Source organism: Ixodes scapularis, unplaced genomic scaffold, assembly GCF_016920785.2.
Source record: "Ixodes scapularis isolate PalLabHiFi unplaced genomic scaffold, ASM1692078v2 PGA_scaffold2__306_contigs__length_199485367, whole genome shotgun sequence".
In the NCBI taxonomy this organism is placed as follows: Eukaryota; Metazoa; Arthropoda; class Arachnida; order Ixodida; family Ixodidae; genus Ixodes; species Ixodes scapularis.
In genome coordinates, this window is record NW_024609857.1 from 121,846,036 (window position 1) to 121,869,577 (window position 23,542).

A 23,542-nucleotide genomic window follows, 5' to 3' on the forward strand; every position below is an offset into this window, starting at 1 on the left:
GTACCATATGCTAGCGGGAGCAGCACTGCGTGCACGCGGTCTGACTGAAAAAGGTGTACAAGTTACTACTACGCAAAACGGAATGTGCCAAAGAAGACTTTTGGTTGGGCCTCCTTAACTACCGGGCAGCTCCCCTTGAAGATGGCCGCTCACCCGCAGAACTACTGATGGGCCGAGAACTACGAACCCTACTTCCCGACTTCACCGCGTCTCCCGCATCTCCGGTCAGAAAGCACATCCAGAACGAGACGAAAGGAAGACAGCTAGCTCCTCTTCAGCAGTGGGACATCGTGCGAACCCTTAAAGGCCGACCTACAAAACCATTTCCCGCGGGAGAAGAGGTTTCCTCCTTGCCACCCAGAAAGGAGGAAACCCCTTCTCCTTTCCACAGAGACTAGCTTCCGGACCCGCCCTTTTCAGGGGAGGAGGAGGAAGGAGTGCGGGAGGGGAGGGAGCGAAGGTCGTTGGGGAGCACTTTCCTACCCTGCGGAAAATGGTTTCGTAAGTCGGCCTTTAACAACGGGCGATGGGAGCGTAAAGCACAAGCGCAAGGCTTGGTGGTCCCAAGGTCATACACGGTGCTTACCGAGGACGGCCGGATCCTCCGGCGTAATTGACAGCATCTTCGAAAGACACCGGAAGGATTTTCCATCTCCATCAACGACAGCGACTCAGAGGACGACAACGACGATTGCTTGCCACCATCAAGAGATGGATCACAGCCCCCCTCACCACCAGAGCCTCCTCGAAACCAGGCGTCGCCTCACCCACCAACCTTACCCGTCATTGAGCAGGCGTCAGCAGGAGCAGGACCTCAGTCCGAGAGGCCTAAAAGGCTACCACAACGCCTGGGCTACATAAAAGGCTTCCAACAGGCAAAACTAATCTAAACGAGTACAGCCCGCTCCACATGCTGTTCGTGGTTGTTGTGTATAACTTTGTTCCTTCAAAAACAGGGGGATGTACCATATGCTAGCGGGAGCAACACTGCGTGCACGCGGAGAGACAAAAGGAGCGCGTGGTCAAAAATAAAGAAGTTGTTCTTGTTGCTGGTACTAATCGTGAACACACTACCTTTACACCTATCGAATTGGCTACAAATCAACCGTTCAAGTTTAAATACAAGTAAAACTAAGTATGTAATTTTTAGACCAGTAAATAAACGGGATCGCAGCTCTATCAATATAACATTTGATGGCACCTTATCAGAGCAAGTAAGGGATCAAAAATATTTGGGTGTACGGTTTTCCGAGGACCTATCGTGGAATACTCATCTCAATAAACTTAAAACTGAATTATCTCGAATCACTCGCAGTTTATATAAAATTAAAAACTGAGTACCTACCTAGTTAAAACAAATGTTATACTATTCCTTACTTTACTCGAAAATTATTTAGGGCCTATTGGTCTGGGGAACAACAACAGCTACAAACTACAATAAAATAATTATATTACAAAAGAGAATACTACGTTTATGTGAAAACTATAGAGGTGATAAAAGAAACTTAAGCATATAGCCACTCTTTGTAAAATATAATATGATCAAGGCTGACCTGGTTTACTACTTTAAACTGTTACAATGGATACATAAGAACGAACTGCACACCACTCTAACAAATAGCGTCAGCGCATATACGCTTCGAGATCCAAAGAAAAAAATGCCCACCATAAGAACAAATTACGGCCGACAAAGTTTAACTTTTCAAATAATTAAAATTCTAAACAATACAGTTATGAACATAGAGTATAACACAACTTTCTATAAATTCAAAAATAAATGCAGAACGCTTGTGGTTGGTGGTGCTATTACATTTTCATTGTGAAGTTTTTCTTTTCCATTTCTAGATTCTGAACTTATCTTATTCGTGACCTCTATGTGTATGAATTTAGACTACTCTTTTCTCTTGGTCAAAGTTTCCTGCTTGAAGGTCTCACTGATGATGTTTCCCGCATGGGAGACGAAACGTTTGATTAAATTGTTAATCTCGTTAAGTAAAGTCGGCGCAGTTTTTTTTATCAAAGTTTCATATTAGTCACCCACCTGAATGTACATTTCTTTTTTGTTTGTTTGCGTACAGCATGCACTACTTTGCTGATGTCCAACGTTAATACGTTATCAAAGTGATGTGTCACGCTAGTGGTTTTACTATTTCAGCTGATTGCCTGTGTATAATCTAATCTTCACTCTGATTTGTGGCCTTGTTGTTTTGTTGTCATTGATGGTGCGCTTTGCCTGGCTTGCGCAATCCTGTGATTGTGGCTTCCAGGGTGTATATTAGTTCTGCTTTGTTGCACTGTTGTTGCATATGACACTCTTATCTTATCTACCACGGCTGAACTGTTGGGGGTAGAGGCTCCGTCAGGCACTTGTGCCTTTTTCTCTGTCCCTGCCCCCACCCCCATGCGGAAAAATATCCGCAAAACAAATAAAGAAAAAACATTTTGAGATTGCTGAACGCTCACCAAGGCCAAAAGTATGTATTGAGAAAAGCAAAAAAAAAATATTTTGCAGCGAAAGCAAAGACGTAAGGACAGGCCGAGTTCTCCAGTAGAAACGAGGTGTTTCGGGCGCAGCACAAGTGGGCGAGAGAGTGCATGATCAGAATAAATAAAAGAGCACACAGAAACGCATATGAACAAGTAGAAGACACACTCAAAAACAGCGCCGACTATTGACAGTCGTTTTCTTTCGCAACAAAATGCGTTGTCGTAAATGAAACAAAAAAAAACGGACAGGACATCTCTTTATCGAACTATTATGTACAACACCGCCGAATAAATTTTTCAGATAAGTTTCATAGAAATTGTAGAAGAATTTATTAGGCGTTTTAAACCGACATCACTGACCTTATATTTGCGTTAGTGTGCAATCAGTCCTGGTTGTGAATTTTCTCTTGTGAATCTGATTGGCGCATTCCCTTGAGGGTGTTTTATGAAATGGTTTGTCGGAAAGAAGTCTTGTTCAGGCTTTCCTTATCTTTATTTATAGCGATGTAATCTGTCGCGAAATAACACGACAGCTGATAGCGCTGTGTTTGGGTTCGTGTCCTATAGCTGTCCTTGTTTGTTTTGTTTTTTTGTTTTTTGTTTTTTTTTTCTTTACGGTCTTTTATTTTCTTTTGACTTTGGCGCCCCCTCAGCTGCAGACGCACCAGCCCGTCCTCTTCGGCCTGTCGTCCCTGCTGGTGGGTTTCTCGGTACTCCTCCTCGTGAGCGGGCTGCTGTTCATCACCATACGCGCGCTGGGCGTCTCCAGAGGCCATCACCTTCTGAACGTCACGGACGCGTACAAGAAACAATTCTGGCGGCTCTTTAAGCTCCAGGTCTTCTGCATAGGCGGCCTTGGGTAAGCACATGACGTCGTTATTAGTAGATCTTCGACCCGCACCAAGCGGAAAACACGCCCAAGCTCCACAGGCATACTTGGGTAGTAAATTAATTACAGTAATTGAATTACTGTAATTTAATTACTTTTCCTGGTAATTTGTAATTGTAATAATTACTTTTGGCTAAAAGGAATTGTAATTGTAATTTAATTACTTTCTAGCGTCAGTAATTGCTAAATTTCAGGCACAATTACAATTACTTTTGCAAGATTTTGTGGCGGCGGCGCTTTTCCCTTCTGGCCACGGAGAAGACAGCACAGCCAAAGCGACAGGGGAGAGAGTGTCTCCCAACCTGCTAAAAAAAAGGGAAAAGATGGATGGGAAAGAGAGGCTGGGATAGAACGGAATGAAGGATTTTGTAGACTGTAAAACGATTTAATGAAGAATTTGAGAAATAATTTGATAAATGAAGGCTACATTCGCGTCCGTTTTCGTTCTTGTCGTAGTTGAATCTGACTCTTCGTCTCGTTCGCTTCCTGTTGCTCCCGTTTCTAGGTGTCTTCTTATTTCTCATTCCCACACGGGGTTATCATGGGTCGAAGTCGAGCTGGTTGGCTCCGATCACATCATCCGGTCGAGGCGGGGAGGTTCGAGGTTCTCCTTACGCGTCTTCGCCGCTAGCATATTCGCTTACATATTTCAGTCAGGTTTAGGGACTTTTTTGTTCATGAAATTATTCTCTTTTCTTTATGAGTTTTTTCACGTCCTTCTCCTCTATTTCGTATGTTGGTACCACTAACAGTATGTCGTGCTACTTTAACATCGAGGCGAAGAAGCAAAGAAGCAGCAGGTCTCATTAACACGACTCGCCCTGCCTTACTTCCAACTGTTGTTGCTACACTGCTCTTCCTTCTCCCAATCCTCGTCTACCTTTTTGTATAAATCTTCATTATTTAGTGTTCGCTCTACCTAACCCTTTCAACCGTTTGTCAGCCCGATTGGACGAGATTCCAAAACTTACAAACAACGGCTTTAGACTGTAGGGAGCTTGTTTTTACATTTGTTGTTCCATGAAGGCTTCTTGTTTTGTTTTTTTTTCTTTTTTTTATAGAGGGCTTGGCTTGCACTTTGTTTTTACACCTCTATCGTGACCCTCCACGCGTTCTCCTCTCGTCCTGGCCTGTGGAACCGTCCCGAGGCGCGCAGTGCTGTTTTGCATTGAGAACCTGCAACAGTCTTATCTACAATGGAAAAGGAAAGGCTGCCGGGGCCTTGTTCCGAAAAATTCTTTAAACAGATTAGCAGCAATGTAAAAAATATCATCGTGAGGTGCAAACTCTCTGCACCGTCTCTGAAAACAAATTCAACAAACCGAAACGCGACCTCCAATTTGCGAAAACATGTGCAGGTAGGCAACTTTTTTCTCACTTTCAAAAATACTTACAGTTGGAAAAAAAAAGTAATAATGGCTCGTCTTTATCTTCCAGCTGAAACACGCTCAAGTAAATCATGAAATCGGGGCGTCCAAGAGGCCGCAGCTTTGCAATAATTCGCGGATTCTAATTTTCGCGACGCGGTGGGGTCGCAATATAGATTCCAATGTGTTTACATTTTACCGGAATTACTCGCGGGACTTATTTTTCGCGAATTGTAGGCGATTCGCGAAATCGAAAATAAAGTCGTTTACAGTATATCATGAATTGTTCGAGGTTGTTCTTGCCATGCTAAATTCAAATCGGTCTTCTTTATGAGACGCATAACATCGACAATATCATTGCTATCCTAATGATTAGCTACATGACGATCCTAAATTTATTATCTATATCAGGAGCTTTTTGGGTGTTACCGTGCACTGAATTAACCCAGAATCCCTGGCAATAGAGTTGCTGCTATTGTGACACTAGTTTTGTGGAAGCGACCACAGTTTGCGTGCTACGGTTACCCTGTTACAAGTCCACAGACAGGGAAAGGCAGCGAATCATTGTGGCTGAAATGTTTTCGTAAGTTGTCGTATTCTTTAAATGTTTGACGTCGTCTACAAGTTTCTCTTGTTAGTCATTTTTACGTGAGTTTTATGGTACCAGTATTGTCGCATATTTGTTTCCTTGTATTATTTTTAAGTTTATTTTTTTGTTGGTTTGACTTGGATACCATTTGCATAAGCTCTAAGGAGATTCTCCTCGCACCTGTGAATTTCGTCGCCTTTTTTTTTTAATTTTTTGAGAATATAAGAACGCAAGAGTTCATTACTCCAAACTATTAAGTTCTATAATTCATTTAACAAATCTCATAAAAGGAAATTACAATGCGTGACATTTATACACCATTTATAATATACGGCCATATAACTCGTCTACAGTTATATGGCCCAAAATAGGGGGGGGTAACTTTCAGAAATAAGTAATTGTAAAGTAATTGCATTACTTTTGAAAAGTAATTTGTAATTGCAATGAACTACTTTCGCGTAGTAGTAATTGTAATTGTAGTTAAACTACTTTGGGAGCTAAGTAATTGTAATTGTAATTAAATTACATTTTGAAAGTAATTTACCCATGTATGCACAGGAGCACGCCGCAAAACTATAGTCCCTGGAACGCGTCTACGACTGGTGTGTTCAGCGTCTTATCCCGCCCGCACATCAAAAGTGGTACCCAAGTGGCGTCAAATGACGTCAGATAAGCCAGATTATCATGCTGTCGGATGCCGTGATTCTGACGGTTGGTAGCAGAAACGCTGGCGAAAAGCACGAGCGAACGCGAGTGTCGCTGTCGTCATGGCGTTCCAACTTCTAGATGCTGAAGCTTTCGCGGAATGTCACGCCAGAGAGCGACCCGCAGCAGAACAGGCGTCTACGCATCCACTACAGCTGCTGTGGCACTGCCCGAATCAAGGCCGGCGACGGCGTGACACTTGTATGACGTCATCAGGCGGAAATCGAGGGACAACTTCTTTGGACGATGTAAGCACACCAGTCGGAGACCTATTCTAGGGCCAGTTTGCTCGAAGCGCTAACCGCGGCTAAAGTTAGCCGCAGTACCTAGGAGAGGGATTTTTAAATCCCGTGACTGGCTCGGTAGGGATGCGGGGAAACATGGCGGTGCCCCGGTGAGTGAGCGCCGCTCTCTTTGGAACTAATATCTCGTTGTAGCTGCAATATCGGGCGCGTTAGTCAGCAACGAATGGTGCAGGAAGCTTTCGCTTTGCCTTACCTCACTTAAATCGCAAGGCATGAGCAATGAGCTCGCCGTATTTTTCAGATAGTCTTTCGTTTCTGGCCATTCCTAAGCCTAAATGAACACGATAATCAACGTTACTAAAACACTCAGTTGGGAAACTCCCATAGACAGCTTTGAAAAAGTTGCCCCAATTTGTCTCCGAGCACCGAGCTAGTGACGAACACAACGCCACCATTTTTCCCGCAGCGGCCACTCGAGGAACTGCACGTGACTTCTATTTTGGCTTTAAGAACAGATACAGCGGAAAGGGTTACAGGGGTGCCCTCCCCGGCGGACGCGCCGCGTCGACCTTCCGAAGTTAAAATGCACCTAGGTCGGGACGCGCTACCTGAAAGGACCGCTGAGGCATGGTTGTATAAAAACAATATTAATTCTGCCGCAGAACCCTGCAAACTAAAGATTTTAAAAACATAACGCGCCCCTCTTTTTGTACTAAACTTCAATAAATTTCATACAAAAAGAGTCTTTTCCGTTTGTTTTTAAGCAAAAACAGGCTTTCAAAAAGCTCAAGGTGACCACAGTACACACAAGTGACAGAGTGGCGCTGTTGTCGCATTTAGCTCGGTCTCGGTGGACGCCAGCGGCCCAGGTATCGACGGCGAGTTTCCCAACTGAGTGTTTTAGTAACGTTGGCGATAATTGTAAACATGGCAACGTCTTCGGAAAGTGGATTGTCTTGACGCAATCGACCGGGTATTGATAGCACACAAAAGCCCAGTAGACACTGCAGCGTCCCAATAGACCATTTTCTAAATTTCCCAAGTCCCGAGGTGCATGCTACGAGTGTACTCACATGCGTTGCACGTGCTGGCGTCTGCAGTAGTAATTGTTGTAAAGCAAAAAGTCTAAACTAAAATTTGCCTTGCACGCGCGTTCGTCAAAGCCTTATTATGACTATTTACTTTGAATCTTTTATAGACGCTTCGCAGCACCTGTGCATGGGCGCCACCATAACCGACCTTCAGTTCGTGTTTCCTCTTATTACATTTACTTCACTTCATCGTTACCATAGCGGGGCAAGTTATGGCCATTTTAGTTGCTGCAGTGTCCTTCTCCACAGCATTGGCCTTTCTGGAGGATTGTCAACGCCCGCTTTAGTGGCTCGGCATCTGGGAAAGACAAGAGAAGGTCATCAATGGCGGCTGTAATCGGGCGCGTGTGTAAAGCGTCTATAAAAGGGAGGCCAGCGCGCGCGCACCGTAGAATTACACTTCCAGCGTTCTTCTCGATGCTTGGATAATTTAGAAAAAAAAAAAAAAGATCTATTTGGGCGCTGTCCGCTTTTGTGTGCTATCAATACCCGGCCGATGAAGTCAAGGCAATCCGCTTTCCAAAGACGTTGGCAAGCCGACAATTACCGCGTTCATTTAGGCTTAGGAATGGCCAGAATCGAAAGACTATCTAAAAAATGCGGCGAGGTCATTGCTCATGCTTTGCGATTTAAGTGAGGTAAGGCAAAGCGAAAGCCTCCTCCACCAATCGTTGCTGACTAACGCGCCCGATATTGCAGCTACAACGACATATTAGTTCCAAAGCCAGCGGCGCTCACTCACCGGGGCACCGCCATGTTTTCCCCCGCGTCCCCACCGAGCCAGTCACGTGATTTCAAAATCCCTCTCCTAGGTACTGCGGCTAACTTTAGCCGCGGTTAGCGCTTCGAGCAAACGGGCCCAGGTGCCATAGAAAAAAGGAAGATGCGTGCGTCTGCCGTCTCCGCGTGATAGAGTCGCGCTCGTTGTGAGATGGCAAGGCGAAATTGTGGAGACGCTTACGCGAACAAGTCCAGCTTGCGTGCATCCGCTAGTGATCACATTTGGGAAGAAGAGCGCAGGCCTTGTATTTCTTTTTTTTTTTTTCATTTTTCGGGCAGGCCCTTTGAGCATGCTTACGCGGAGAGCAAGTCGTCTGCTTCCTGCGCAGGAGTTGCAGTGACGTCAAAACGACGCCGAGTTCTGATTCGCTTTCATTAGAAGGAAAGCGGGTAGATCTCAATTGTAGATGCGTTGCAATCTACCCACTATTTTTTTTTTTTTTTTTTTGTGGTGAGCCAATAAGAGCTCGGCCTTCTGACATCATCGCAACCCCTGTGCAAGAAGCAGACGAACTAGCGCTCCGCATACGCGCGAGTGCTGCGTCCGAATCTGGTCCGCGCAAGAAGCGGTGCCCTAAATATGGCGCACACCAGTGTTTCCCGATGAACTTACAAAATATAATATCGTGTAAATTTGAGCATCAATATGATACTCGTAAGAGAGATTCGTCTCGGGCCACAACCAATCTCACCTGAAACCATGGGAGTCAGTACCTTAGTGGCACACTTAACGCTGTGAATGTCCTTGGGATTTCCTAACATTTCATGGATGACCCGTGGACGTTCATATGACATTTTTGCTGCTTGTCCTCAGAGCTACGAATAAAACCGATGCTATAGCATCGGTTCTATTCGTAGATCTGTGGACTTTGTTACGTAGTCTCCAGCGAAGAATTCTTCCTTTGAACCAGACTCAGGCCTTGTACTATCGCGGTCTATATCAGCCCTTAATCGCATTTTCCTTAGAACTATGATGCGCGGGCAATGGTCAAAACAAATCCCCTCCTGCGCTCGTGGCGCCACTCTGCGCTTGCGTGTTGTCCGCTGGTGATCAAGTGCCCAGACAGCACACGCTTTTGGGCCGAAGTTTGACTTCCATTTAGGAGTTTATGGCATTAAAGAGCCAGAAGAAGCCAAGCTAGAGGCAAACTTTACCTTCTTTCGCAAGGGTCTGGGTTTCTTCGACCTAATTCGCCAAAACAAGTACCAAAGTTAAGCTTCACTGCTAGTAGTTGGCTATCATCAGCACCCTTAGGTCTAAATCGCCAAAGAAGTGCCGGAGTTAGGCTGCACTTTTGGTTTTTCGGTATTTAAATGAAAACCTTGGGCCTAAATTGCCAGACAAGTGCCTGATTTCGGATTTACTGCTGGCTTCGGCTCCTTCGTGGTCTCTTTGACTCAAGTCTGGTACTTTCGAAATTGTGTGGCAAGCCAGAAAACAGCCATAAGCGTACTCTGCCATTAACTAACGCTTTGGAGAAAAACCGTTTTATAGCCCAAGCTACGCCCTAGGTTTGCAATCATTATGCCAAGCTAGGCGTTTCCCTGGTATGCTCCCTGTTTGCAGGCAACATCCTTTCGTTTAATCAAACTGTAACACCATTCAGTGACTCTAGTAACACCTAAACACGACACAGCATAAATATATCACTCAATTTCTCGAGAAAATTTGTGCGACACCCCGAATTGTGATCATGCAATAAATCAGTTCAGAGTTCAGTGGCGCAAACACAAATTTTTCTATGTATTTTCCAGAGATACATTCGAAGGCGTCGAGGGTGTCGGTAGAAGTGCGCCACAAGTGGGAGCATTAAAGAGTATCACCATGAGGTTAATAGTATAGAGAAGCTCGTTAGCACCTCTGAATCGCATATTCACGCCTAAGGAGATTAAGGTCGACATTGGGATTTGCTACACTAGAGACGTTATCGAATTTCTAGGGAAGGAGCTGCTGGCTCATCTAAGGTGTGGCGGTCGACCCTTTATTATTAGAGCTTGAGCCTGGAGAAAATATTTGGTTATCCAGGCATCCATCCGGACGTTTTACCACAGCTGAGAACTTCCGTCTGAGTAGCAGACGACAAGAAAGTGCAAAGTGGTAGAGGGATCTTAAGAGGGGAGTTGTGCTCGCCTCAGCGAGCACCAAAATTTGCAACAAACAAAAAATTCGATAAGCGTTTCTTTTAGTACCGCGCACCACGGGTCACGGCGTTTCAGCTCATTATATCCGTAATAGTGTTTTGTTATTTTTAAAGCGATAGTTTTACGGTTGATACTTCGAGATATTTCGAACTCGTGGGCTCTTGCCGCCGCTATAAAAAAAATACTTTTCTCCCCTCCTGGCGCTAGAAATGGAAAGGAGAAACTCTTCTTCTCTCCCCTCTTGGGGCAAGTACGGAGAAGTCGGGTTTTCCCGTCGGCCGCGCGGCGCGAAGAGAGCGGAAAGAGGGGGCCCCGGGCATCCCGTCAGTAATGAACCGACGAAGGGAGAGTCTTCCTGTTGTCTGCTTTAAACATTTGTTTTCAAACATTACTCACGTTATGTGAAATCCCACTTTGGCAGTATCCAGTTGCTACGCGTAATGTTGGATGATTTTAGAAACTTCCACCGCGCTTACCCACTTCACGCATCACCGAGCGCTCGTGGCGGTCGTCAGTGGCATCCACGACTCCAACCAGGACGGCTGTGAGAATTAACCACGTCGCACTTCCGTCCTCACGTACGTGACGGCACCATTCCACCCGCATTGCGCGACCATGCTACAGCTATCGCTTTCGTTTCTTCGCACATTGTGGGCGAAAATTACGAGTTGTTATCATTCAGCGTTCAGTTATTACGAAGCATTTATACTAAACGGGAAGGATATTGCTGCCACATAAATCGCCAGTTTGAACATTTTCGTTATATAATTACTGTTCACGAAAGCAAATCCGAATATTGGCTACAGATTGATTGGTACCGAGCAAAAACCATCTGTACAGATATTCATCGCTTATCGCACGGGAAAAAAAGGGCAAACCAGTGGGTTGCACACGCATCATCCCCAGTGCCCCTAATAAAACGGAATATCTACATGAGCTAGATTTCGTGCAAAAGAGCCTCCCTTTGGTGTGGCGAAAAAATGCAGCATAGAGCACACCCAGTCCGTAGGTCGAAGCGCAGAAATATCCTAAGCAACGGCATTCCTGGGCAAAATTGTTCATACGTATACACATGAGTAATTAATTGTAAAAAGCGATATTTACCAAGTGGCACAGTAATGTTTTCGAACAGGCGAAGAGCTACCCGGTCTGAATCGTTTTTTTTATTTCTTGACATACGACAGACGAGGCCGACGCGCAGTCTGCCTTCCCGAACTCGGTAAGCAGACAATGCAGGCCTGCGTTCGTCCGCAGTTAACTGGGCGCAAGTAGAGTGAAATAAAAACGCCAGTATATTACGTTGCGTAAAGAAGATACGGATCTGTGGAAGTCTGGATAACGTCCACTTCGAGTGCACATAAAGTGTTCTCAGGAGAACAGTGAAGACCTATCGATGGCGTCTCACACCGAACGCCAGCGTGCGTCGCCTGTGAGACGGGCGCCTGGAGGCAAGGCCAGGGAGACTTCTCTTTCAAAAGTAATTTTTCAGCAACAAAAAAAGACTTTTTTTTCATTTTTTTATATGTTCAACAAATAAGGTTGATTGAACTTTTGAGCATTTTGGAAACCGTTGCCCACACTGATTTTTCTGGTTTTCAATATGGCAGATTGTGCATAAACTGGAGGTTTCGTCATTTAATTAAAGGATAACAAAATGAGGCTTTATAAATTTATTACAAGCAATTCAATTATTAGATATAGAGAACATAGGAAAAACAATTATCGTAGCTAACTAAAAAAAAATAAAGGACTCCTATGAAGTGTTTTCTTTTCGGAGCTGCTATCAATTGGACTCGAAATGGTGTCCTTCAGACTTTGTATTTTGCTGTAAGATGGGGCATACTATTGAATAATTAGGCACCCGCCTCAATTCGTGTGGTACGGAACAATTTTCAAAAGTGGTTTTATGAAAATTCCTCGAATGCAGATGATATCATCAAACATAAAAGTGTTATCTTTTTTTATGAAGTTTAGAGGCTTCTTCAACTGGATATAAATTACAGGGAAGAGGCAAGCGAGCTGGTGAACTTTCAACATTCTAAAACCCCAGACGTCTCCTTCGGCAACCCAGAAGCAAGTATGACTTCCTGAAGCCTGCCTGTTCGTGTGACCGTTGAAGCACGCCGCTGGATACCGAATGACGAATTGCGGCCCCCATGTGTTCCTATAACGTTCTCTTTCTCTCTTCGCTCTCCTTCTCTTCTTCCTATTTCCTCAGTCTCGGGTGGTTTCAAAAGGTTTAGTACACACCACCTCATTTCCGCCCTTACGTTCATGGTAAGTCATCACACAACAATGGATAGCGCAGAGTGTGTATGGCGCCACCTTTTAGCACAACAGCCAATAGATATACTAGCGGGTGCGATAAACCTCATTCTCTTTTGATTACTTCACCTACAAGGGGCTCCTCGCAGTCCGAGAGCGCTAAAGACTCAAGGCACTACACGCATCCTCGAAAGAAGCAAAACCCAAATTCATTACTAGGAGAATACACTCTACTTTGCCAGTTTGTCTTAGACAGTTCGCCTTCTGCGCCCAATCCTCTTCGACCAGTTTTGAAACCCTCGCACGAAAGTGCGCATGTGCATCGGGTTGTCCACGCTTTCGCGCTGCGTCGGGGGAGCGGTCTGCCGCCCACGAGCCGACATACCGGATTTGCCGAGATACCGGAGACGGCTCTTTCCGCTGTCTCGGCGGCTTTTTACGACGATAGGTGGCGGCACTCACCTTTCTCAATTGAGAGGGGAAAAACCCCGAGATGGCTCGCGTCGAGTCGAACCAACTACGCAAAAACTGTCGGCGCCAAGCGATATCATAGTTGCTGAAATCATAGCTACCGAAGAAGCGTCCCATAAAAGTTTTCGTTTCATACCAATCCCGATCCCCGTTTCCTAAATAAATATTGCTCTTTCAGCTGCTGGCTTCTGGCCCTTTACGTAAGCAACAAGGGCATCAGGCTAGGGTTCGCGGAAATGGTCAGCGCCGAAGTCCACCTTCAAGCTGGCAGCGTCATGTTCTTCAAGGACATGGAGACAGTAGGTTTTGCTACGTCGAGGCGCTCATTTGTTGATATTCTTTATAATGTACTTTCCTACAGTCCATCGAAGAAATTGTTGAAGGTGATGTCAAGCCAGCTATGGAGCAGCAATTGAGACGAATCAGCAACGACGGTGAGCGCCCAACTTTCATTAGATTGCCGGTATGTACTCCGCGCGGCATGGAGACTGTTTGGAGATTTACGCCGGTTTTTGAGTCGATTTGCATTCTTACACCTAAACGACCGACGCGACATAGTGTCATAAAATAGTGTGAACATTTTGTTAGATTACTGTCCCAGGATGTAGATAGGGGAGGAAAAGGGGCGTACTCGGCTAATACCATTCCTTGAAATGTAGCAGTGCCTCTTCAATAACGCCGGCATAATGGATTTGTAAAACAAACTGTGCAGATATTCTATAATTTGGTTGTGTTTGAATAAAAAAAGCCCAAAGAGAGCTCAACAAAAATCAATCTGTTTTGAACATCATAATCTTTTTAAAGCGCCTAGCTGTGCTTCCACATGTGACGGCGAGCTGCTTTTAAACAAAATTGTATGATTCGTTAAATTTAGCTTCCATGGTAATTGAAAAATAAAAACTCGCTTTTATCCCAAAAATACTTTGTTAGAAGCTTCAGTTTCGTCTGTTCCCCTAATGTTTTGTCTACTAGTCCATGTTTTTATTTAAAACCAAATTGTGTTGAAATATCATTAGACCTTTTTATCTTGCGAGGAGCATCTTTGCTTTTTGTCTGAAGAATAATTATGCCTTTATTTCTTTGAACAAATAAAAGCGCGCGAAATTAACGGCGGAACTTGTGGGGACATTTTTCAGCTATTCAAGAGCCGATAGTTGAAAGCTACATGGCCAAAACGAATGGGACAGACGCTGATATTTTTTCTGCCATTGAATTGACCCGGAGCTGTAAGTATATTGAGATAACAAAAATATAAGCTCTACGAAAACAAGTGAACAAAAGTATCCAAAATATTCAAATATCCATCGCAGTTGATATTCTGCACTTTGGCGGCGTTATTGAAAATTACAGGATGGAGACAGGGGAAAGGACAGCCTACTCTTCTTTTTTTTTTCCCCTCTCTCGGGAGTCCACGATACTTTCAGAAAACACAATATCCGCATTAAAAAATTAAAAGCGCACATGTTTTCACTTCAGTTCAATTTGTTATACCTCAAAGGCATTTCAGATTAAATGCATTTCATCAGGGGGATCAAATGACATATACAGTTAGCAGAAGGGTGACGACAAGGTAAATAATAAGAAAACGCAAAAACTACCACTGCTTTTGTCTTTAGTCCACTTTTATTATATACATTAATTTCGTTCCCGGGCTACGCGTCCTAGTTATTAACTAGACCAACGCGTTCATCTTGAAGTTAGGTAAAGCGCCCCTTTATTTGTCAAGCCTTTGGCAAGCTCCAATTATGCATTTTCCGGCCGATAATATGGCCTTACATGTAAATTTAAAGGATATCTCCAAGCCACAAATAATTGGCTCAGTCAAGCACAGCCGGAGGTTGAACAGCATAAAAATCGGAAGCAGCAAAAGAAGAAAGCAAGAAATGATTTGCAGCCAATGGGCAAGTCGAGTCACAGTCGCCCTGCCGTCAGGACACTATACACAGTTTTGGCGGATCGCTTATCGCATTCCTCTAAACATACCCCTACCGAGAAAAAAAAAAACGTTCAAGATTTGAAAATAAATCGTTGGGAGTTGGATTCCGACCTCGACTGAAACGTCAGACGAACTTTCCGGAATCACGTTAAATTGAGAGCATGAAAATACAAATCTAGGTGACGCCCGATGTTTAGTCATCAACACTTCCGGTCTCGGATTATTGTTTTTCAAAGTCACAAGCATAATGCGTTTACAGTCGTTGTAAAAAAAAAAACATTTTAGGAATGACGATTATAATTTCTACAGAGTGCAACTTGTGACATCTCTTAACGTTTTCAAAAATGCCTATGCCAATTACGTCACCAAAAAAAAAGCGAGAGGGATCTCGGATTGGAGTAGCCGGACACAAACTTTGACGGGCTCTTTTGCGCGCTAGCAATTTTATCTTTCTCTTTTTTTTTTTAATAAAGTATTGGAGCCGGCTAAATAAATATCGGTCTTTAGGTTGTCAGTGTCCCTTGACTACAGGAAGTGTATGTACATAAAGGTAGGAAGCTTCTAGATGTGCCATGATACCACCAGAGGTGAAGCTAGAAGTGTAGAGGGACACGCCCCCAAGGTTGACAAAACCGCCGTGGTTTTGGTCATCGTTGGGGCGCGTGTCCCTCCACGCTCCTGGCTTCCACTCTGGTAGCGTCATGTCGCCTCCAGAAGCCTCCTCCTACCTTCACGTTTGAATGGGTAGTTTTTGCATTCCGGTGACGATAGTCTATCCTCTAAATGCGCGTTTACACATCCTGACGGGTACATTTGTCGGAGTGCTAAAGCAAGGGACCATATATATATATATATATATATATATATATATATATATATATATATATATATATATATATATATATATATATATATATATATATTTTTTTTTTTTTTTTTTTTTTATTCCCATAACGACAACGGATACTCAACGTGCGTCTTTTAGCGTGCATTCTGTCGTTATCGAGTGTAGCTATGGGAGCGACGAAATGACGCACTAACACTTGCTACGAGTTACTATAGTTACTGACCTCTTAGGACACGCGGATCACGGCGAGCCTCGTGAGCAACTTATAATTGCCTCGCAGTCAATCAGGTTGCATCTTTAGCCGGCAATTACGCCGAATATCCAATCACGAACAAGATCTGTACACATCAAAAGCCACACTCTCTTATTAGGCTAACTAGAGTTTCAGTAGTTGGTTCTTATATTCCGGTAACGATACCAGACACTCCCCCTGCTCCTATGCGCGTGCATCGTGTGGTTATAGGGTATCGTTATCGGAGTATTAGAACGGTCTACTAAAACTCGCTATAAGAGAATTTCAGGGAACCGTTTTTTTACATCCGATACTTAAGTATCGGATGTGAAACAGCTACATGTACGGGGCGAGAGGAGCAGACAATAAAAGCGTAACATGAGCTTTACGCGAACTGTATTTATTTACGAAGCCGGCTTCCTCCCGCAGGAAAAAGAAACTTGCGTTCCGAAAGCAGTCACTCAGTCTTCTCGTGGTCAGCACTGTGAGTTAAATGGAGACAACCGATACCTTGTTCCTTCGTGCACTTTACGTCTTACCTTTGCTATTCCTCGAGCCACAATTCCGTCGTCAACTGCACATCACGGAGGAGTGGTAAACCATTCGCTAAACCAAACGCCGCTCTCGAAAGAGCAAATTTGAAGCAGGCTACTTGGCTCATTGTTGCACGGTAACCAAAAATATCGCAAAGCGCGAAACAAGGTTAAATTGCTTGCCACCAAATGGCGGGGTCAAGTTTAGAATTGGAAGTAGCTAGGTTAGATGGCGCGCCAGGTACCGCCCAATTCATGTGCTATAAAAATATTTTTATTTGCTCATGCCACCATTACGCTTCGGTCCTTTCGAGCGCCTTCAGTATACACACACGTAGATACATCACGGATGAAGAAAGAATAAAACAATTAAAACAGGGACAACACAACCACATCTTTTTTGAAAGATGTGGTTGTGTTGTCCCTGTTTTAATTGTTTTATTATTTCTTCATCCATGACTTAAACCAACACGCTCTCCTCCCAAGCAGATACATCACGTATACTGCAAGCATCAGCTGAACATATACAATAAGCACATACACATACATGGCACATACAAACATCAATACAACAGCAAACGAACACGACTGCTGCATCCCCAGTTCTGTGTTTCCGCCTTTTATACTCGTCGTATTGAAGGTACGGATTTTCTCGGTGACCACCAAAGCAATAAATATTACTCCCAGCATGTTGATTTTTTTTTTTTTTCAGTAATGTCGTACCTATGAGGCTATTTTGAACGGCTCAGGGGATGAATCTCTTAGTAAAAGTAAGCTCTCATGTCGTAATTATTTGAAACCCAATAAAACAAGGCGCTCCACTGTTGTTAAAAGCCATGTGTTTGCTTCCCCGCACGGCAGTCGTAGCCAGTTTTTCTGTTGTAATATTTGTTTTCTATTTGGGCTGTTCGCGTGCGGCTCCAATTGTCGTCTTGTATAAATCTCTGTAGAGGGGGAATTCACTCAGTTGGAGGCGATGATTCACGGCTTCAAGGTGATGGAAAAGCGATTCGCTTTTCCATCACCTTGAATGCAGTCAAAGCCGCGACTTGCGGCAGGTGTTAAGGGTACGGAGCTACGCCGTGGCGAGCCCGAAAACTAGCGCTCATCCCAGCGCGCCACCTGAACGGCAGTTTCTCCAGGAACCGTACTATATTTAAACAACAAAATAAAGGATAGTTGTTTTTTTTTTCTGTCGACTTTGCCTATTATTATTTTTAATGCTAAAATTTCAAACTGTAAATATGAGTATTTTCCATCGTATTTCCATACTGTTCAATCCTTTGCCCAGAGCGCAATCGCTCTCGGGTTGGAGACAACAGGACGTCGCAGACGGCAGTCACATTGGCCATCGTACGATTGAGCCTATGGTTCAGACCGGCGTTCCAACATGACTATTCTCAGGTCAATCAATTGCACCGTAATCCCTAAAGCGATCTTAAAACTCTTTAATATAAAGCGGAATGTCAACCTACAACCCGCCCCCTCCGATCACGGCCCGACCAGCGGCATCAATGCCCGGCAGTTTACGTCGTCTCATCTTGTTGTTACACTACTGATACGCTAACACAAGGTCACATCAACGTTAATTCCACTTTTCCGTTCACTTGCACAACATAGCGAACGCGATGTTGCTGCTATGTTGCTGACACGCAGAAATACAGAAGCACGTTGATTGCCGGTTTGCACTTGGCATCGTAAAACAGAACCGAACTTAGCACAGAATGTCACCCAGGCACACGGCACCAAAATCTCCCGGTCGAGGACGCAGTTTCTGCGGTTTCCATAAAGGCCCGTTCACACTCTTGCGACCGAGTACGACCGAGAGAGACCAGACCGGTTTTTAAGCCTCTTGCGATCTCTTAGGACCAGCTCGGCAGCATCGCATCCGGTCCTAAGAAGTTGCAAAAGGCTTAAAAACCGGTCTGGTCTCTCTCGGTCTCACTCGGTCGCAAGAGTGTGAACGGCGCTTAACGTCGTCAACGTCGACACGCCGTTCCGCAATCCGGAGGCGGCCATCTTAGCCCAGTGTACGTAGCACTGTTGGCATTGCTCCGGAACTTCGCTGTTTCTTGTTTGCTCGTTTTATAAAATTGGTGATAAAAACACCGATGCAACCGAAATGTTTTGCACGTTTGGTCTGGGAGACGGAATTACAGGCGACCTGTGCTGCCGCTGAAGCTCAATCAACTCAATAACATCTATTACAGAATGGGCTCGACATGCTCTAAAAACAAAATTGAAAGAAGATGAGGCGGGAGGGCGGAACAGTTCTCCCGTCTGCCTGAAGTAGAAAAACGTCTCGTCCATCCCTTCTTTTCGTGTCCGCATGGGAGCGCGTCAGTAGAAGGGAGAAAACGCGCCGTTGCTACCTTTTTCCTCTTTCTTTTTTTTTTTCTTCTGAGATTTTAGTTTACCTGGCTGACGCGCCGCAGGTTCCACCTCCGGGTCCTTTTCAAGAAGCTTTTCTAAAAATTCATCTTGCAAAATGCGATATTTTCTGCACGTCTATCCAGCCTTTCATCTAGCAAGGCCTTTTTTGTGGCTGTCGTGTACTGAAGTGTTTTGCGCTAGCGCGCGGTGCGTGGGACATCTGCAAATACCCCTCCGCGAGCCAAGAATTTCGTCACGTCTACACCGAAGCGTCCTCCGGCATTACCACGCTTGTGTTAGGCCCTCGATTAGAAAAGCTAGTGGTGCTCCACACTAAAGGCATCACAGTGTTTTTGTCTGGCTCTGTATGTAAGAGCTACACACAAAGATTATTTTTCACGATAGCGCCGCGACCATAGCGAGAAACGTCGCTTTCGGTCTTGGACAACGGTGCCACAGTGCAATGTTTTCGTCTTGCTGCATTTTGAGGTCTCAACCAGGTTCGGTAGGTCCTCGTTGTCGTCTGTCTGCTCGTCATATCTCCCGTTTGAAAGAGCTTGGAAGACGTGTCGTCATGTGATCAATCCGTCCTGGGATCTGTCCATCGCGTAAATGAGCCAATATCGATACAATACAGACTCAAGGCGTATGATTGGGTTTTGGTATCAAGCTACCTACTGCAACTTTCCTACTAGCGAGTTTTAGTAGATCGATGTAGCGCTCCGATTACGAGACTCGATAACAGCACGATGAACGCGCAAAAACCCAGGTGCAGTATTGCATATCGTCCTGAATCTATTCACTGCAACTTTTTTACTACCGAGTTTTACTCGATTGCTCCAGCCCTACGGTAACAATACTCGGTAACAACACGATGCACGCGCAAAGAGGCAGGCGTAGGGTTGGGTATCGTTATAAACCTACGTAGTGCAACTTCCATTCCAGCAAGTTTTAGTAGGTCGCTCTAGCGCTCCTATAACGATGCTCGATAACGGCAGGATGCACGTGCAAAGAATCAAGGCTAATATTTCCTATCATTCCCAACCTACCTACTGCAACTTCCCCACTAAGTAGTGAGTTCGTAGATCGCCAGGAGTAAATCGCTCTGGCGCTTCAATAACATTACTCGATAACGACACGACACACTTGCAAAGTCCCAGTGTAATATTGGGTATCAATACCAACCTATATACTGCAATTTCTCACCCAGCGAGTTTTAAAAGGTCTCTCTAGCGCTCCGATAGCGATACTCGATAACGACACGATGCTCACGCAAAGACCCAGGTGTAGTATTTCCTATCATCAAACTACCTACTACAACTTCCCTACTAGCGAGTCCTAGGAGGAACATCATTCTAGCGCTCCGATAAGAAATACTAAATAACGCCGCGACGTACGTGCAAAGACGGAGGTTTAGTATTGGCTACCGTTATGAACCCATCTTCTGCAACTTCCCTAGTAGCGAGGTTTAGTGCAGCGAGTAAACTAACGCTTTGAAAGAAATTTAGACGGCCCTCAAATATCAGATTCTCAACGTATCGCGCTGCTATTTACTACAAAGGCGGAAGCAGGTAGTGGAAGTTAACATTAAGAAAATCAAAGAATAAACTTACCGCGTTCTAGAAAACAACCTGTTTTGGGCAATCTACGCCGCCACTTCGCAGATCATGCACGCTTAGAGAGAAGGGCTGCCGACAGAGGGCGTACGCCGCGTCGAGGGGGCTGGCTAGCGCTTCGCCAGGCTCGGACGCGAGTGCAAGCAAAACTACTGGAAGTTCTATGCTTGACCCTGAAGTCGAATGTCAGCTGGGCTTCTTAGTGCACTTAGTGTTTTGGTTGACGCTTTCTTGCATTTTTACGTGGGTTTTTACGTTCATTTTTAACATCCAATCTTGAGAATCAGGCATTTGAACGTGGGAATGAGAATTTTTTTCAACTAGAATATCGAAATTCTCACAAATAAAAATGGCCTCCCAGTAGACTTCTCGGGACCTCATGAGCAGTTATTGCACAACAAGCGGGTTCTCTAGAGATAACAACTGCAAATCCAGCGCATATGACACAGTTTTGACCAACGCTCGGATGGTTCATTTATTGGTCGATTGGGTTTTAGTGTCGCAAAAGCATCTAAGGCTATAATGCGCCAGGTGCATTCATTGTTGCTGAGAGGGGGTTCAAGAGAAGAAATATCTAGTAGCATATGATAGGATACAACAATGTACATGATGTGTGTATTAGTGTAAAAGGTGTGGACATGAGTGAAAAAAAGAATTACGCCATTGTAGAAGGCTGATTGCTTTGAGGAAGTTTAAAAAAGTGAGCCGTTTACAACTCCATTGATGACGTCATCAGTGACGATGACGATGTGGATACCGATGACGTCATTAGTAACGTCACTGATGACGTCATCAGTGATGATGACGATGACGATACGGATGTCGGTGACGTCATCAGTGACGTCACTGATGGCGTCATCAGTGATGATGACGATGACGATGCGAATGCCGGTGACGTCATTAGTGACGATGACGTCATCGGGGGGGGGGGTCACGTGACCTCGGGGAGGGGTCACGTGACCTCAAGAGAGTCACGCGACTTCGGGTGGTCACGTGACCTCGGGGGGGGGGGGGGGGGGGGGGAGTCACGTGACCTCGGGGGGTCACGTGCCCCCCTCCCCCCAGGTCACGTAACCCCGGGGGGGCTCGCGCGGTGCATTACGGGACATTTCCCACAATGCACCGCGCGGTTACTGCGACGCCGACTCCGCTCAAGCCGGAAACGGGCGCCTAAGAGCTACGCTCTAAAAACACAAGAGTGTGATATGAGAGGTTCATCGCCAAGTAAAATTACCAGATGCTATGCTCTTTGTAAAGCTGTGAAAAGTATTTACGGCGTTCTAGGCCATACGAATTAAGGCCCGTTCACACTCTTGCGACCGAGTACGACCGAGAGAGACGAGACCGGTTTTTAAGCCTTTTGCGACTTCTTAGGACCGGATGCGATGCAGCGGAGCTGGTCCTAAGAGATCGCAAGAGGCTTAAAGACCGGTCTGGTCTCTCTCGGTCTAACTCTGTCGCAAAAGTGTGAACGGGCCTTTACATTCAACTAGAATATGAAGCATAATGAAAGGGATATGACAATGTTCACACTCCGTGGCGTCTTCTCCACGCAAAAGTTGCCCATGCGTGAGCCGTGTATGGCAAATCCTTAAACGGCAGAGTACCACCCCATAGACACGTTCACAATGTCGGGCAGTCTCCCATTTCTTCAAGAAATGCTTCATTATATGCAGCTTATTGTTTATCTCAATATCCCACTCATGCTGCCATCGCTGCAGTATGCAGTGTCTACCCATCTCGTGATACTCCTTGTGAGGAATTTGTTTGGGGTGCTCAATGTGTGTGGCAGCAGATCGTGCAGCCTGATCTGCCTCCTCATTACCCAGGATGCCAACGTGACTTGGAACCCAACAAAACGTAATATCGTATCTGTTTTTGATCGCACAGATTGTTTTACTCTGCAGGTATAAAACCAAGGGGTTTGTGGGAACATCGGCGTAGACTACGGGGGGGGGGGGGGGGGGGGGGGCATCGGGGCCCGTGCAATCCCGGGGGAAGGGGGGGGGGGGGGGAGGAGCCCCCCCCCCCCCTTTGGGCCATGATCCTTACCGAGACGCTGTTTACGTGCCACGTAACGAGCTTCTAGTAGTGGCATGTAAACAAAATGACGCACACGGCGACGGACACATGGCGGTGTGTCCGTCGCCGTGTGCGTCGGCTGCAAAATGTACCCCCTAATATAAACTTGTGATAAATGCCGGTGGAACAAAAATTGTGCGAAACCCCCCCCCCCCCCCCCGGAGAACTTCTCAGCATGCCCCCCCGGGAAAATGAAAAGTCTACGCCGCTGTGTGGGAATATTCAGTGAGACAGTTGCTTTAAATGAGCTTAAAGACTTTGCGTATACTACGAAGCGACAAAGCTTCTTAATAATATATTAGACAGCAAGAAATAGACAATTAAACTCTGCCGTTAAAATTGCGGCAAAGGTGTTCAGTCCTTTTACCTTGCAAACAGATGGTCCAGTCATTGCACAGCCTAAAATGTTTCCGTTTTTGTACCATATGTATACGGGCTCGTGTGGTACTGATAGTGACTCCGTAGTTTAAAAAAAAATCTTCCTTAAGCACTTCGTCCGGAGTGTCTTTCTTGCTGTGTTTTGTCAATGTAATGTAACAATGAATGAGGGAGTAATCCCAAGGAGCTACAGTGCTTCTGTGCTGCGTGACGCTGGGTTTGGGCTCAAGACCAGAGTTCTGCTGCCGTAGTATTTCTCAAGGCACAAAACTAGGCTTACTTGGCAAAGTCGTTTGGAACCTAATTTTTACAACAGAGTTACGTGCAGGATGAACATGGACAAGTCTTACTCGGAGTGAATGCATAGATCCTTGAGCAAAACGTTTTTTTTTTTTTTTTTTTTTCAAAGGAATGCCCAATTGTCCTCCGCATAATGTCTGGGAACCGGTGAAGTGCGGAAAGCTCCGACAGACAGCAGTAGCCCCTGATTATGAAGAGGGTCTAACATCTTCAG